Here is a 12,482-nt window from a genome sequence, read left to right as displayed (position 1 = left end):
TCACAAAGTAACAATTCTTCAAGAACAATTTCTACTGTAAAATACATTAAACCACAGAAAAATCAAATGGACCCTCACTAGGGTTCAACAAATATCGACTGAATTCACCAAATAAATGACCACTTTCTCACTCTCTGTGCTTCTGCCACAAACGTTTGGCTTGGCACGTTCATTTGGTTTCTTCTCTCAATACCTTTCTACTACTATGTTTGTTAATTACATATAGGAGCCCTGATCTTCCCCCCATAAGGACCCAGGCATTGTTAGAAAGTCTAACAATAATTACAGTAATAATTGTTTTTGTTATGCATTTACTGTGTGCCAGGCACCGCACTAAGTGCTGAGGTGGATACAAGCAAATTGGGTTGAACACAGTCCCTGTCTAATATGCGGCTCACAGTCTTCATCATCATTTTCTAGATAATAATGATGGCATTTATTAAGTGCTTACTATGTGCAAAGCACTGTTCTAAGTGCTGGGGAGGTTACAAGGTGATCAGGCTGTCCCATGGTGGGCTCACAGTCTTAATCCCCATTGTACAGATGAGGTAACTGAGGCACAGAGAAGTTTGAGGTACTGAGACCCAGGGAAATGACTTGACCAAGGTCACACAGCAGACAAGCTGGGATTAGAAAAGAGGTCCTTTTGACTCCCAGATCCATGCTCTCTATCCACTAGGCTATACTGCCTCTCAATGATTTCAAGTATTTAAAAACACATACCCATTAAAACCTATAGCCTAATCATCTAATACTCCAAGGAATTACACAATTGTGCCTGAGGGAATCAACATTTTGGAAGGAGAGGGGAAAAGTGTGCAAACAAAGGCATTAAACTGACAACTCCATTTGTGTTTTCTCGAAAAGCAATTTCAATCTTCAAATATTTTGTCCTTGGAAAATGGAAAAGTTAAAAAGCCTGCTCCAGTGGTCACCACAAAAGCAAACATGTACCAGATGAAAATGCTCCTAAGCGAAGCAATTCAAGTGGAAGATTTTTAGTCAATACGAGTTATTAATTACTTGACTTTCTATGACTGGCATCCTTGACTGATCTGACAGGACACACCATGCTGAGACCAAGACCCCCGTAACCTGAAAGCAAAGTTGTGATCTCTGTATACAGGTGGGATGTTGGAACAAACACGTGCTCATTTGGGGACTAATATTCCCTGATCCCCTAATAAGGTTCTAGCCAAATTATGGCAGAATGGAGAGCAAACATATCCCACAGGTCACTACGGCACCTTACTTAACAGAAGACAGGCTCTTCAGCCTGATTCTTTTGAGAAATTTAATAAGGTACATACACAAACATACACACACAGACACAAACACATTCACAAGCCTGATGGCCAGCAAATCTTCAATACTACAATTCTGACTTCAATGCTAAGTCAAAGTACACGAACAGATTGTTAAAAAAAATCAATGATAGTGTTACTCAAAACCCAGACTTAGCAGGAATCAATAAATACTACTGATTGATTGTACCACAACCTCAATCAGTGGTATTTGTTGAATGTTCACTGTGTGTGCAGAGCACTATACTAAGCATTTAGGAGGTCAGAACTGTACTAAGGGATTGGGAGAGTGCAAAAGAATCAATCAATAGTATTTGCTGAGCTCTGTGCAGAGCTCTGTGCTAAGGGCTTTGGGGAATGCAACAAAGTTAGCAAATCAACCAATCACACTTATTGAGCATGGACTGTACTAATCGTTTGGGGAAATGCAATAAAGTTAGCAGGCCTCATCCCCTTAGCTGGCAGGTTTATGGAGTTTACAATCGAATGGGCTCCTGTCCCCCATCTTCCAGCCCCGGGAATCCAAGATTGAATTCTGCTCTAGGTGCAGGTTCCCCCGGGACACGTATAGGCTACAGAGGAGACCAAGTAATACATTTCCCTTATGAACAGGGAACTTGTCTACCAACTCTGTTATATTTCACTCTCCCAAGTGCATAGTACAGTGTCCTGCATACAGTTAGTGCTCCATAAACTTCACCTCACTTCTCTCCTGCAACCCAGACCGCACACATGGGTCCTCTAGGGCTCACCTTCTCACTGTGCCTTGATCTTACCTGTCTCCCCGCTGACCCCTGGCCCTCTCCTGCCTCTGGCCTGGAACACCCTGCCCTCCTCCTCAAATCTGACAATGACTCTCCCCCCATCTCCTCCAAGAGGCCTTCCTAGACTAAGACCCACTTTTCCTCATCTCCCCCTCCCTTCTGCATCCCTCCCTTTGCTCTCCCCCCGCCGCCCCACAGCCCTTATGCTATCAGTAATTCTATTTATATTGATGTCTGTTTATTTGTATTTATGTCTGTCTCCCCCCAACCAGATTTCTCTTATGATCTCGTTATGAGCAGGGATTGTCACTCTTTATTGCTGTATCGTACTTTCCCAAGCGCTTAGTACAGTGTTTGGCACACAGTAAGCGCTTAATAAATACGATTGAATGAATGAATAAGAGCGATTGATGGATTGATTGATTTCCCAGGGCTCTGGGCCACAGTAGGGGGCTGCTCTGACCCCTCCAAAATGATGACAGGGTTGGTGGGGAGAGACCCCATTGTATCAATGCCTTCATCCCAGAATCCCTGCTCTCCCCAGCCCTGGGCCACTTACTTGCCCAGAAGCAGCGTGGCTCAGTGGAAAGAGCACGGGCTTTGGAGTCAGAGGTCATGGGTTCAAATCCCGACTCTGTCACATGTCTGCTGTGCGACCTTGGGCAAGTCACTTAACTTCTCTGAGCCTCAGTTACCTCATCTGTAAAATGGGGATTAAGACTGTGAGCCCTACATGGGACAACCTGATCACCTTGTATCCCCCCCAGCGCTTAGAACAGTGCTTTGCACATCGTAAGCACTTAACAAATGCCATCATTATTATTATTACTGCCCCATCAAGAAACCCTCCTTCCACCTGGATCCATTCTGGTTAATCCTGGACTGACACCCCGAAAATAAGGGGGAGGGGAACTGGGAAGGGAGTGGGGAGGGGGAGAGACGTGGAGAGGATGGAGGAGAGGACCCCTAAGGTGGGGGGGGAAGGAGGTGAATAATAATAATAATAATAGAAATGATCGTTCCTGCCTCCTGAGTGAAGTTCATTCATTCATTCATTCAATCATATTTATTGAGCCCTTACTGTGTGCAGAGCATTGTACTAAGCACTTGGAAAGTAGAAGCAGCATGACGTAGTGGATAGAGCACGGGCCTGGGAGTCAGAAAGTCATGGGTTCTAATCCCAGCTCCTCCACTTGGCTGCTGTGTGATCTTGGGCAAGTCACTTCACTTCTCTGGGCCTCAGTTACCTCATTTGTAAAATGTGGATTGAGACTGTGAGCCCCACATGGGACAGGGACCGTGTCCAACCCGATCTGCTTGTATCCACTCCAGGACTTAGTACAGTGCCTGGCACATAGTTATGTGCTTAAAAAATACCTTAATTATTATGATTTACAATACAGCAATAAAGAGAGACAATCTGTGCCCACAATGGGCTTACAGTCTAGAGGGGAGAGACAGACATCAAAACAAGTAAACAGGCATAAACATAAACAGAATTATAGATACATACCTATATACATAAGTGCTGTGGGAGGGGGACGGGGGAAGAGCAAAGGGAGTGAGTCTGGGGTGCTCGGAAGGAAGAGGGAGCTGAGGAAAAGGGGGCTTAGTCTGGGAAGGCCTCCTGGAGGAGATGCATGCCTTTGAAGTTCCCAGCCTTCCTGCATCCTGCAACTTCTAGAAATATCTGCCCCAACCCAGAGGTGGGAGTGTGTGTGTGGAATCTGCAGCCAAAGCAGAAATAGATCTTGTGGTCCCAGGGTCAGATGATGAGGGACAGGAGGCCATTGGCTTGCAAACTCACTTGCCTGCCGTGTGACCTTGGGCAAGTCACTTAACTTCTTCGTGCCTCATCTAGAAAATGGGGATGAAGACGGTGAGCACCATGAGGGACAGGGACTGTGCCCGGCCTGACTTGCTTGTATCTGCCCCAGCTCTTAGTACGGTGCCTGGCACATAGTAAGTGCTTAACAAATACCATGATTATTATTACCAAGTGCTTAGTACAGAGCTCTGCACACAATAAACACTCAATAAATATGGCTGAATGAATAAATGAATGACTGTCATTATTATTAAACTCCCTGAACCTGCTGCCCGGCTAGATTGTAAGCATTCTGCGGATGGGGATCACGCCTGCTAACTTTATTGCATTCCCCCAAGTGCTTAGCATAGTGCTCTGCACACAGCAAGCGCTCAATACACATGATGGTTCAATTGATTGATTAGAGAAGTAGTGTGGCTTGGTGGAAAGAGCCCGGGCTTGGGAGTCAGAGGTCGTGGGTTCTAATTCTGGCTCTGCCACTTATCAGCTGTGTGACTTTGGGCATGTCACTTCAATCTCTGTGCCTCAGTTCCCTCATCTGTAAAATGGGGATGATTCATTCATTCATTCAATTGTATTTATTGAGCGCTTACTGTGTGCAGAGCACTGTACTAAGCGCTTGGGAAGTATAAGTTGGCAACATATAGAGATGGTTCCTACCCAACAGTGGGCTCACAGTCTAGAAGGGGGATGACTATGAGTCCCACATGGGACAACCTAATTACCTTATATCTACCCCAGTGCTTAGAACAGTGCTTGGCACATAGTAAGTCCTTAACAGATATTACTATTATTTTATTGATTGGCTGCCCAAATCGGAATTCCGACGTCCTCTTGCAGCCCGCCGTTGGCATTTTTTCATTCATTCATTCAATCGCATTTATTGAGTGCTTACTGCGTGCACAGCACTGTACTAAGCGCTTGGGTAGTACAAACAGGCAACAGATAGAGACAGTCCCTACCCAACAACGGGCTCACAGTCTAGAAGAATAATGATGACATTTGTTAAAGCGCTTACTGTGTGCCAAACACTGTTCTAAGCACTGAGGGGACACAAGGTCATCAGGTTGTCCCACATGGGGCTCCCAGTCTTCATCCCCATTTTACAGATGAGGTAACTGAGGCCCAGAGAAGTTAAGTGACTTGCCCAAGGTCACACAGCAGACAAGTGGCATAGCCGGTATTAGAACCCATGACCTCTGAGTCCCAAGCTCGGGCTCTTTCCACTGAACCCCGCTGCTTTCGGATGTCGGGGTCGTTGTGGGCTGGGCGCTCTGTACGGTGTCCCGCTCACGGTAGGCGCCCAATAAATATGATCGATCGATTGACTGATTGGGTCTCTTCCCCCCCGCCCCCTCCGTCCGGGGGTCGGGGTGGGGGGCAGGGACCCCCACTGATCCCGTGGGGCCTTACCTTAAAGCCCTGACGCTCCGCCGCCTGATTTCTCCTCTGGCCCGGCTAGCCCCCTCCCACTAGCCACAACCTGTTGCAGGCAGAGCGGGTCGGGGGGCGAGAGGGGAGGTGGGGGGGAGGGGTTTGCCCTGCGGAAAGGAGGAGGAGCAGCAGCAGCAGCCCCCTCCCCCTCCTCTTCTCCTCCCCCTCCTCCTGCTCTTCTCCTCTCCCCCTCCTCTTCTCTTCCTCCTCCTCCCCTTCTCCTCCTCCCCTCTTCTCTTCTTCTCCTCCTCCTCCTCTCCTCCTCTCCTCCTCCCCTTCTCCCCCTCCTCCCCTTCTCCCCCTCCTCCCCTTCTCCCCCTCCTCCCCTCCTCCTCTTCTCCCTCTCCTCCTCTTCTCCCTCTCCTCCTCTTCTCCCTCTCCTCCTCCTCTTTTCCCCCTCCTCCTCTTCTCCCCCTCCCTCTCCTCTTCTCCCCCTCCCCCTCCTCTTCTCCCCTTCCCCGTCCTCTTCTCCCCCCCCTTCCTCCTCTCCCCCTCCCCTCCTCCTCCTCTCCCCCTCCCCCTCCTCTCCCCCTCCCCCTCCTTCTCTCCTCCCCTCCTCCTCTTCTCCCCCTCCTCTCCTCTTCCTCTTCTCCCCTCCTCCTCCTCCCCCTCCCCCTCCTCCTCCCCCCCTCCTCCTCTTCTCTCCCCCTCCTCTCCTCCCCCTCCTCCTTTCCCCCTCCTCCTCCTCCTCTTCCCCCTCCTTTCTTCCTTCCCCTCCTCTTCTCCTCTCCTTCTCCTCCTCCTCTCCTTCCTCCCCCACCCCGCGGCGGGTTCTGTGGCCGCAGAGCCCGGGGCCGCGCTCCGCACCACGGACGAGGCGGCAGGACTCGCCCTCTCATAATAACAATAATGCTGGTATTTGTTAAGCGCATACTATGTACCAAGCACTGTTCTAAGCGCTGAGGTGGATTCAAGGTGGTCAGGTTGTCCCACGTGGGACTCACAGACTTAATCCCCATTTTACAGATGAGGGAACTGAGGCACAGAGAAATGAAATGACTTGCCCAAGGTCACAAAGCCGACAAGTGGAAGACCCTGCATTAGAACCCATTACCTTCTGACTTTAATTGTACTTTCCAAGAGTTTAGTACAGTGTTCTGCACACAATAAGCACTCAGTAGGTACGATTGAATGAATCTGCTGGAGAGGAAATTGCATGTACCAGGGAGAAGTGAATCCAACCCTAAACTGCATCAGGGCATATCTTCAGGTGAGTAGAAAATTCTCCAAGCCCTTTAAAAAATGTTTTCAGTGCAAACCTCTGGGAACTGGAAGGGAATGGCCTGAGGGAAGATGGAATCATTTATATCTCCTGCAATAATAATAATCATAATGATAATAATAATAGTAATTATTATGGTATTTGTTAAGCACCTACTATGCACCAGGCCCTATACCAAGTGGTGGGGTGGATATGGGTGCACAGCACTGTATTAAGCACTTGGGAAAGTACAATATAACACATTCCCTACCCAGTTCCAATGGTTTGGTGTTGGATCACAATCCAGCAGGCAGATGCTTTGGTAGGCACCGTGATTTTTGCTGCCTTTAGACTGTGGGCCCGTTGTTGGGTAGGGACCGTCTCTATATGCTGCCAACTTGTACTTCCCAAGCGCTTAGTACAGTGCTCTGCATACAGAATAAATACGACTGAATGAATGAGTACAAGCAAATCGTGTTGGACACAGTCCCTGTCCCACGGGCTTACAGTCTCAATCCCTAGTTTACAGATGAAGTAAAAATAAATGATGGCATTTGTTAAGCGCTTACTATGTTCAAAGCATGGTTCTAAGCGCTGGGGAGGTTACAAGGTGATCAGGTTGTCCCACGTGGGGCTCACAGTCTTCATCCCCATTTTTACAGATGAGGTAACTGAGGCACAGAGAAGTGAAGTGACTTGCCCAAAGTCACACAGCTGACAATTGGCAGATCTGGGATTTGAACCCATGACTTCTGACTCCAAAGCCTGTGCTCTTTCCACTAAGCCACGCTGCTTGCCTAAATTTACACAGCAGACAAGTGGCAGAGCCAGGATTAGAACCTATGACCTTCATTCATTCATTCATTCATTCTTTCATTCAATCGTATTTATTGAGCGCTTACTGTATGCAGAGCACTGTACTAAGCACTTGGGAAGTACAAGTTGGGAGACCTTCTGACTCCCAGGCCCATGCTCTATCAACTACACCATGCTGCTTCTCAAATAGTTCTCTAATAATTCCGTCGTCGTCATAGTAGTAGTAGTATTCATATCTATTAAGTACTTACTTTGTGCAGAACATTGTATTGAATGCTGGGAAAGAATACATGGGTGAGAAGTAGGCAGGGTCCATAGCACTTGATCTAAGAATAAAGCGGTAAAAAGAACTGGACCCAAAAAGGAAAATATAAAACAAAAAAATGCAAAAACAACATACACATCAAGGCAGGGATGTATGAAAGAGAAATGAAAGTTCTGCAGGTCCAAGACCCCAAGACCAGTGCCCGACTGCTGCATGCCCTAGTCAGCAGGAAACCCCAGGGCAGGGACTGACCATTTCCTTGGCAGCCAATCAATCAATTAATGGTATCTGCTAAGCACTTAATGTGTGCAGAGAATTGTATTAAGCCCAGGGCGCACTTGGCGCACATGGAAAAGTCATAGTCAAGGACTGACTGCTTTCATTCATTCATTCATGAAACAGTATTTATTGAGCACCTGTTGAGGGAAATGACCGTATTGGGCATCTATTGCATGCTGAGCATTGTACTGGGCATTTGGCAGAGTACAATTAAAGTAAAAGTCATTGCTCCTGTCCTCAAAAAGTTTACACCCAAGTGGGGAAGATGGACAGAAGGAGAAAACAGATCCACTTAGCGCTCAGGGAAACGTAATTAACTTACTTCTAACTGTTCTTTTCCCCCAGTTTTCTTTCTCCTCTTTCATGAATGTCCTGTCTTCCTTTCTTCTTTTCTGTTTCTGATGGGCCCCCTCTAGCCCTCAAAGCAGATCTAGAGTCCACGAACCTGAAATCTTATATACAACATCCTTGATTAGTTGCCAATTTGGATTTTCTCTTCCTTCAGACAAATGTACTGATTCTTTTGGGGTACTAAGTTGTAATTCAATTTTCACCAATGATATTTCATGGGGTTTTTGTTGTCCTTATCTATTAAAATTGCTTCAAAGAGCCAGTTTCCAGAATAATTTATAGTATCCTAGTTGCATCAACTCAACAGTCCCAATCAATCAATTGTATGTATTAAGCGCTTACTGTGTGCAGAGCACTATTCTAAGCACTTGGGAGAGTATACTATAACAGAGTTGGTAGGCATGTTCCCTGTCCACAATGAGCTTACAGTATAGTGGGGGAGACAGACATTAATGCCAATAAATAAATTACAGATTCTTGTACAAAAGTGATGAGAGGCTGAGGATTGGGATGCAAATCCAAAAGAAAGAGCAGAAGGGAGTGCGAGAAGAGGAAATGAGGGCTTGGTTGGGGAATACCTTGAAGGTGGGAAATGTGATAATCTCTTTGTGGGATACAAAGGGGGAGGGAATTCCAGGCCAGAAGCAGTTATTCAATTATTTATTCTGCTATTTCATCTTGATTTGACTAAGCTACTTTCTGCTTTATCCTACCATACATCTTATTTGTAAATAAGACATCTGTGATCTCCATTAGACTGCAAATCCCTTGAGGGTAAGGAATGTATGTTTGCTTCTGTTATACTTTTTTATGGTATTTGTTAAGTGCTTACTATGTGCCAAGCACTGTTCTAAACACTGGCTTACATACAGGTTAATCAGGCCAGATACAGTCTCTGTCCCACATAGGGCTCACGGAGAGCATAGTAAAGAGCTTCACATTCAATAAGGTGCTCAATAAGCGCAGATGTTGCATTGCATTGGTATTTACTTATTTTTTGTGGTACTTGTTAAGTGCCACACACTGTACTAAAAGCTGGGGGAAAACCAAGATAATTAGGTCAGACACAGTCCCTGTCCCATGTCAGCTGTGTGACTTTGGGCAAGTCACTTAACTTCTCTGTGCCTCAGTTACCTCATCTGTAAAATGGGGATGAAGGTGTGAGCCCCATGTGGGACAACCTGATCACCTTTTATCTACCCCAGCGTTTAGAACAGTGCTCGGCACATAGTAAGTGCTTAACAAATGCCGTCATTATTATTTTTATTATTATTATGGAACTCAAGTCCCAATCCCCATTTTACAGATGAGGTAACTGAGGTCCAGAGAAGTCAAGTGACTTGTCCAAGGTCACATAGCAGAAAAGTGGCAGAGCCTGGATTATTTCACAGGTCCTTCTGACTCCCAGGTCTGTGGTCTAACCATTAGGCCATGCTGCTTCTCAGCTTCTTAATCAGGTTTATATTAATTGGTATTCAGTGATTGCTGATTTTAAGCCACAAATTCATAAGGAAACAGAAAGAGGGTTATCGGGACCAAGAAGCTTGCCTCTGCCGTTTTCTCCTTCCCTCTCTCCTCATCTCCCACCCAGATCCTGAAGCCTTCCTCATCCAAGTGATAATTCCTTGTGGCCACCTAATGGCTCAGCTTAGAATCAGGACGGGGCTTCCGTACTCATGGGAAAGATGGTTATTATGGAGGACTTGAGCGGCACGTGATGGAGAAGTAAAATCTGTGGTTAATACACAACACATCAGTCCAGCTGAGAGAGGTGTTCCATCAGAATGATTAATGGGAGTATCAGGAATTATAAAGTGACACAACCGGTAACTATGGTTCATCTCTGATGTCAGCGTGATGGGTCAGCAAAGAAATGCTTTTCTCCATCTAGATAAAAGAAGCCATTGAGCACTTTCATTTTAATAAGCTGAATTGAATTGGAATCATGAAGATGAGATAAGGAAAGCTGAAGCAAGGTCCGAGAAGCACTAGACTAAAAATATTTGGGAAAAAGTGAAGCTCTACAGCAGAGCCCTCAGATTTACAACATGGGCCTGGGAGTCCGAAGGACCTAGGTTCCAATCCCGGCTCTACCACGTGACTACTTGTGACCTTGGGGAAGTCACTTCACTTCTCGGTGACTCTGTTACCTCATCTGTAAAATGGGGATTCAGACTGTGAGACCCATGTGGGACATGGACCGTGTCTAACCTGACTAACTTGCATCTACCCCAGCACTTAGAACATGCACCTGGCACATTGTAAGCTCTCAATAAATGCCATACAGAAAAAAAGAAACTAAGCCTTAAACCAGTATCTCATAGCACGAATATTATTAATGGGGGGATTGGTTCCTGAACCAATCAATCAATCAATCAGTAAATCAGTAGTATTTACTGAGAGATGCATAGTGGCCTAAGAGAAGCAACATGGCCAAGCGGATAGAGCATGGGCCTGGGAGTAAGAAGGTCCTGGGTTCTAATCCCACTCCATCATTTGTTTGCTGTGTGAACTTGGGCAAGTCACTTCACCCTATTTATATTAATGTCTGTCTCCCTCTCTAGACTGTGAGCTCATTATGGGCAGGGATGTGTCTGTTTGTTGTTATATTGCACTCTCCCAAGCACTTAGTACAGTGCTCTGCACTAAGAGCTCAATAAATATGACTGACTGAATGAATCAATGAATGAATCTACCCCTGTGCTTAGTCTAATGACTGGAATATAGTAGGCATTTAACAAATACCATTAAAAAATTATTGAATGCTTTCTATGTGCAGAGCACTGTACTAAGCACTTGGGAAAGTTCAGTATGCTGGAGTTGGTAGACATGTTCCCTTGCCACAAGGAACTTACACTCTAGAGGGGAAGACAGATATTAAAATAAGTTAGGTAGGAGAAATGGAAGAGTATGGGCTTATGTACTTGAGTGCTATGGGGCTGGTATCAAAGAGCTTCAGGGCTATATACTGCCAAGTGCATAGTCGAAACTGAGAGGAGGGTGGAGGAGAGAAATGAGGAATTAATCAGGGAAGGCCTCTTGGAAAAGTCGTGATTTAAGTAGGGCTTTGAAGGTGGGGAGATTGATGGTCTGTTGGAAATAAAGGGGGCGGGCATTCCAGGCCCAAGGGAAGACATGGGTGAGACAGAAGAGATGGAGGTTCACTGAGTAGGTTACTATTAGAGAAGTGAAGCATGCGCCTTGGAGCGAAGTAGTATATCAGCGAGACTGTGTAGGAGGAGACAAGCAAGGGCTGTTACCCTCTTTTCACCAAAGTTTCCTAGAACCGTGCTCTTAATCAACTACAGATGAGTAATATAGCTACATTAATGTATCCATAGTGAGTCAGAGCCTCCATGATAGGATAACTGACTTTAACTTCACTGAGAGTAAAATGGACTTGCTGACCTTCCTTAATGACCCTTTCTGGCAGTAATGATAATAATAATAATAATAAATATAATAATAAAAATAGGAATTGCGGTTTTTGTTACGTGCTTACTATGTGCCAAGTACTAAACTAAATGGGGCTCGTAGGAGGGAGAACAGGATTGAATCCCTGTTTTGCAGATAAGGGAACTGAAGCACAGAGAAGTTAAGTGACTTGTCTGAGGTCAGAGTAGGCAACTGGCAAAGCAGGGATTAGAACCCATGTCCTCTGACTCCTAGACCTGGGCTCTTTTCATTAGGCCACACTGCTTCTCTAATCAGGTAATGCTCTCCTTCCTATTTAGACTGTGAGCCCTGTGTGGGACAGGGACGGTGACCAACCTGATTAACTTGAATCTATCCCAGTGCTTACAGCACTGCTTGACACACGGTAAGTGCTTAACAAATACCATTAGAAAAAAGAAAAAGGTTGAGGAAACTGAGTCCCAGAGAAGCCATGTGAGTTGCCCAAGATCACAAAGCAGGCAAAAGTTGGGGAGATGGAACTAAAACCCAGGTTTCCTGATTCCTAGTCTTGTGCTCTTTCCACTAGGCCATGCTGCTCCTCACTAGACTATGCTGCAGGATTTTTATTATTATCAAATGCCATCGAGTTGTTTCCGACATAGCGACTCTATGGATATTTTCCCCAGAACATCCTATCTTCTGCCATCATCCGTAACCTTGCTAATGGTTCTTTTGTTATTGTTGTTATGGTTTTGATCCACCTACTCACTGGTCTGCCTCTTCCTCATTTTCCCTCTACTTTTCCTAGCACTGTTGTCTTCCCCGGAGAATTAGTCCTCCGAAT

General features: G+C 45.8%; 1 protein-coding gene across 1 annotated transcript in view; it reads right to left on the bottom strand.

Moving 5' to 3' along the window:
* AFF1 (AF4/FMR2 family member 1) overlaps window positions 1-5,369 on the bottom strand; it is a 181,968-nt gene extending 176,599 nt beyond the window's left edge. Inside the window, exon 1 of the mRNA XM_038769104.1 lies at window positions 5,310-5,369. The gene's annotated coding sequence lies outside the window, so the exon portion shown is untranslated. The remainder of the gene's footprint in view (window positions 1-5,309) is intronic.
* Between the last annotated feature and the right edge of the window lie 7,113 nt (window positions 5,370-12,482).

The sequence above is a fragment of the Tachyglossus aculeatus genome, chromosome X5 (assembly GCF_015852505.1).
Source record: "Tachyglossus aculeatus isolate mTacAcu1 chromosome X5, mTacAcu1.pri, whole genome shotgun sequence".
NCBI classification, from domain to species: Eukaryota; Metazoa; Chordata; class Mammalia; order Monotremata; family Tachyglossidae; genus Tachyglossus; species Tachyglossus aculeatus.
Note: the sequence above shows the minus strand (reverse complement) of the source record. Positions and strands in the feature narration are given on the sequence as shown.